This window comes from Oncorhynchus keta, chromosome 2 (assembly GCF_023373465.1).
Source record: "Oncorhynchus keta strain PuntledgeMale-10-30-2019 chromosome 2, Oket_V2, whole genome shotgun sequence".
Classification (NCBI taxonomy): Eukaryota; Metazoa; Chordata; class Actinopteri; order Salmoniformes; family Salmonidae; genus Oncorhynchus; species Oncorhynchus keta.
This window is the reverse complement of record NC_068422.1, coordinates 12,010,674-12,016,673: the sequence shown is the minus strand read 5'-3', so window position 1 is coordinate 12,016,673 and position 6,000 is coordinate 12,010,674.

The following is a 6,000-nucleotide window of genomic DNA, read 5'->3' as shown; positions in this document are numbered from 1 at the left end:
AGCACAGTGGAGATGTGTTGATACGTAGCACTGTGGAGATGTGTTGATACGTAGCACTGTGGAGATGTGTTGATGCGTAGCACAGTGGAGATGTGTTGAGATGCGTAGCACAGTGGAGATGTGTTGAGATGCGTAGCACAGTGGAGATGTGTTGAGATGCGTAGCACAGTGGAGATGTGTTGATACGTAGCACTGTGGAGATGTGTTGAGATGCGTAGCACAGTGGAGATGTGTTGATGCGTAGCACAGTGGAGATGTATTGATACATAGCACAGTGGAGATGTGTTGAGATGCGTAGCACAGTGGAGATGTGTTGATACGTAGCACTGTGGAGATGTGTTGATACGTAGCACAGTGGAGATGTGTTGATACGTAGCACTGTGGAGATGTGTTGAGATGCGTAGCACAGTGGAGATGTGTTGATACGTAGCACTGTGGAGATGTGTTGATACGTAGCACTGTGGAGATGTGTTGATACGTAGCACAGTGGAGATGTGTTGATACGTAGCACTGTGGAGATGTGTTGATACGTAGCACAGTGGAGATGTGTTGAGATGCGTAGCACAGTGGAGATGTGTTGAGATGCGTAGCACAGTGGAGATGTGTTGAGATGCGTAGCACAGTGGAGATGTGTTGAGATGCATAGCACAGTGGAGATGTGTTGAGATGCGTAGCACAGTGGAGATGTGTTGATGCGTAGCACAGTGGAGATGTGTTGATACGTAGCACAGTGGAGATGTGTTGAGATGCGTAGCACAGTGGAGATGTGTTGATACGTAGCACAGTGGAGATGTGTTGATACGTAGCACAGTGGAGATGTGTTGAGATGCGTAGCACAGTGGAGATGTGTTGAGATGCGTAGCACAGTGGAGATGTGTTGAGATGCGTAGCACAGTGGAGATGTGTTATCGCGTAGCACAGTGGAGATGTGTTGATACGTAGCACAGTGGAGATGTGTTGATACGTAGCACTGTGGAGATGTGTTGATACGTAGCACTGTGGAGATGTGTTGATACGTAGCACAGTGGAGATGTGTTGATACGTAGCACTGTGGAGATGTGTTGATACGTAGCACTGTGGAGATGTGTTGATACGTAGCACAGTGGAGATGTGTTGATACGTAGCACAGTGGAGATGTGTTGAGATGCGTAAGCACAGTGGAGATGTGTTGAGATGCGTAAGCACAGTGGAGATGTGTTGAGATGCGTAGCACAGTGGAGATGTGTTGATGCGTAGCACAGTGGAGATGTGTTGAGATGCGTAGCACAGTGGAGATGTGTTGAGATGCGTAAGCACAGTGGAGATGTGTTGAGATGCGTAAGCACAGTGGAGATGTGTTGAGATGCGTAGCACAGTGGAGATGTGTTGATGCGTAGCACAGTGGAGATGTGTTGAGATGCGTAGCACAGTGGAGATGTGTTGAGATGCGTAGCACAGTGGAGATGTGTTGATACGTAGCACAGTGGAGATGTGTTGATGCGTAGCACAGTGGAGATGTGTTGATACGTAGCACAGTGGAGATGTGTTGATGCGTAGCACAGTGGAGATGTGTTGATGCGTAGCACAGTGGAGATGTGTTGATGCGTAGCACAGTGGAGATGTGTTGAGATGCGTAGCACAGTGGAGATGTGTTGAGATGCGTAGCACAGTGGAGATGTGTTGATACGTAGCACAGTGGAGATGTGTTGATACGTAGCACAGTGGAGATGTGTTGATACGTAGCACAGTGGAGATGTGTTGATACGTAGCACAGTGGAGATGTGTTGAGATGCGTAGCACAGTGGAGATGTGTTGATGCGTAGCACAGTGGAGATGTGTTGAGATGCGTAGCACAGTGGAGATGTGTTGATACGTAGCACAGTGGAGATGTGTTGAGATGCGTAGCACAGTGGAGATGTGTTGAGATGCGTAGCACAGTGGAGATGTGTTGATACGTAGCACAGTGGAGATGTGTTGATACGTAGCACAGTGGAGATGTGTTGATACGTAGCACAGTGGAGATGTGTTGATGCGTAGCACAGTGGAGATGTGTTGATACGTAGCACAGTGGAGATGTGTTGAGATGCGTAGCACAGTGGAGATGTGTTGAGATGCGTAGCACAGTGGAGATGTGTTGATACGTAGCACAGTGGAGATGTGTTGATACGTAGCACAGTGGAGATGTGTTGATACGTAGCACAGTGGAGATGTGTTGAGATGCGTAGCACAGTGGAGATGTGTTGAGATGCGTAGCACAGTGGAGATGTGTTGAGATGCGTAGCACAGTGGAGATGTGTTGAGATGCGTAGCACAGTGGAGATGTGTTGAGATGCGTAGCACAGTGGAGATGTGTTGAGATGCGTAGCACAGTGGAGATGTGTTGAGATGCTTAGCACAGTGGAGATGTGTTGAGATGCGTAGCACAGTGGAGATGTGTTGAGATGCGTAGCACAGTGGAGATGTGTGGAGATGCGTAGCACAGTGGAGATGTGTTGATACGTAGCACAGTGGAGATGTGTTGATGCGTAGCACAGTGGAGATGTGTTGAGATGCGTAGCACAGTGGAGATGTGTTGAGATGCGTAGCACAGTGGAGATGTGTTGAGATGCGTAGCACAGTGGAGATGTGTTGAGATGCGTAGCACAGTGGAGATGTGTTGAGATGCGTAGCACAGTGGAGATGTGTTGATGCGTAGCACAGTGGAGATGTGTTGAGATGCGTAGCACAGTGGAGATGTGTTGATGCGTAGCACAGTGGAGATGTGTTGATGCGTAGCACAGTGGAGATGTGTTGAGATGCGTAGCACAGTGGAGATGTGTTGAGATGCGTAGCACAGTGGAGATGTGTTGAGATGCGTAGCACAGTGGAGATGTGTTGATGCGTAGCACAGTGGAGATGTGTTGAGATGCGTAGCACAGTGGAGATGTGTTGATGCGTAGCACAGTGGAGATGTGTTGATACGTAGCACAGTGGAGATGTGTTGAAATGCGTAGCACAGTGGAGATGTGTTGATACGTAGCACAGTGGAGATGTGTTGATACGTAGCACAGTGGAGATGTGTTGATGCGTAGCACAGTGGAGATGTGTTGAGATGCGTAGCACAGTGGAGATGTGTTGATACGTAGCACAGTGGAGATGTGTTGATACGTAGCACAGTGGAGATGTGTTGAGATGCGTAGCACAGTGGAGATGTGTTGAGATGCGTAGCACAGTGGAGATGTGTTGAGATGCGTAGCACAGTGGAGATGTGTTGAGATGCGTAGCACAGTGGAGATGTGTTGAGATGCGTAGCACAGTGGAGATGTGTTGAGATGCGTAGCACAGTGGAGATGTGTTGAGATGCGTAGCACAGTGGAGATGTGTTGAGATGCGTAGCACAGTGGAGATGTGTTGAGATGCGTAGCACAGTGGAGATGTGTTGAGATGCGTAGCACAGTGGAGATGTGTTGATACGTAGCACAGTGGAGATGTGTTGATACGTAGCACAGTGGAGATGTGTTGAGATGCGTAGCACAGTGGAGATGTGTTGAGATGCGTAGCACAGTGGAGATGTGTTGAGATGCGTAGCACAGTGGAGATGTGTTGAGATGCGTAGCACAGTGGAGATGTGTTGAGATGCGTAGCACAGTGGAGATGTGTTGATACGTAGCACAGTGGAGATGTGTTGAGATACGTAGCACAGTGGAGATGTGTTGAGATGCGTAGCACAGTGGAGCAGGATGCATCACTGAACACTATGGTAAATGTTTATGGTTTAATTTCTTCTCACTGAAAGTGTCCTAGTTGCTGATTTTATAATGCAACACCAAAGAATAGTGCTGCTGGTTGATGAATGAATGTCCTTCATTCTTCATACAACTCATTACAAAGGAAGTTTCTCACACAAACAGCCTTATAATCATGTACTTTCATTCGTAGGTCTATTTTCATGCAGGAAGCTTCACAGCAAGAGCATCTGGCTTACATACACATTAGGGAAGCTTTTCTGACACCTTCAGAGAAGAGCCAGATATGGTTTATGACTATAATGGCATGATGAACTAACTAGGGATGGGGATGGATACCTAGAGGGGATTTGTTAGAGGAAGAGAAGTTAATTTACGATTCAAAGACAATATTTCCGGTGCAGATTTACAGCACTGTTGAGCTTCAAAGTGTTGAAACAGATGTATACAACTTTCCAGGGGGCAGCAATGGTATGGAGAATGTGTGTGTGTGTTCTGCTAAGAGGGTGGCTTAGCTTGACAGACTCATGGACTGACCAGTAATAACCTTCGGTTAGGTTATGAATCATACAGTACACCAGTAAATGTACATTTATAATGGATGACTCAAACATACACGTGAATATACATCAGAAATCCTATACGACCTACACGACTGCTTAGTGAGTTCATTGTATAGATGCATAGATACACCATATTTTTCTGTGACCACATGTATTGATCTCTTAGAGACAATGTATGTCAAGTAGAAAACAACACACACACACTCCCGACAAAAAACAGTAAAATAAAACATTCAGTCAGGCAACTGGTATCATATGAACACACACAACCTACAGTAAGTAAGCTGGTATCATATGAACACACACAACCTACAGTAAGTAAGCTGGTATCATATGAACACACACAACCTACAGTAAGTAAGCTGGTATCATATGAACACACACAACCTACAGTAAGTAAGCTGGTATCATATGAACACACACAACCTACAGTAAGTAAGCTGGTATCATATGAACACACACAACCTACAGTAAGTAAGCTGGTATCATATGAACACACACAACCTACAGTAAGTCAGCTGGTATCATATGAACACACACAACCTACAGTAAGTAAGCTGGTATCATATGAACACACACAACCTACAGTAAGTAAGCTGGTATCATATGAACACACACAACCTACAGTAAGTCAGCTGGTATCATATGAACACACACAACCTACAGTAAGTAAGCTGGTATCATATGAACACACACAACCTACAGTAAGTAAGCTGGTATCATATGAACACACACAACCTACAGTAAGTAAGCTGGTATCATATGAACACACACAACCTACAGTAAGTCAGCTGGTATCATATGAACACACACAACCTACAGTAAGTAAGCTGGTATCATATGAACACACACAACCTACAGTAAGTAAGCTGGTATCATATGAACACACACAACCTACAGTAAGTCAGCTGGTATCATATGAACACACACAACCTACAATAAGTAAGCTGGTATCATATGAACACACACAACCTACAGTAAGTAAGCTGGTATCATATGAACACACACAACCTACAGTAAGTAAGCTGGTATCATATGAACACACACAACCTACAGTAAGTAAGCTGGTATCATATGAACACACACAACCTACAGTAAGTAAGCTGGTATCATATGAACACACACAACCTACAGTAAGTAAGCTGGTATCATATGAACACACACAACCTACAGTAAGTAAGCTGGTATCATATGAACACACACAACCTACAGTAAGTAAGCTGGTATCATATGAACACACACAACCTACAGTAAGTAAGCTGGTATCATATGAACACACACAACCTACAGTAAGTAAGCTGGTATCATATGAACACACACAACCTACAGTAAGTAAGCTGGTATCATATGAACACACACAACCTACAGTAAGTAAGCTGGTATCATATGAACACACACAACCTGCAGTAAGTAAGCTGGTATCATATGAACACACACAACCTACAGTAAGTAAGCTGGTATCATATGAACACACACAACCTACAGTAAGTCAGCTGGTATCATATGAACACACACAACCTACAGTAAGTAAGCTGGTATCATATGAACACACACAACCTACAGTAAGTAAGCTGGTATCATATGAACACACACAACCTACAGTAAGTAAGCTGGTATCATATGAACACACACAACCTACAGTAAGTAAGCTGGTATCATATGAACACACACAACCTACAGTAAGTAAGCTGGTATCATATGAACACACACAACCTACAGTAAGTAAGCTGGTA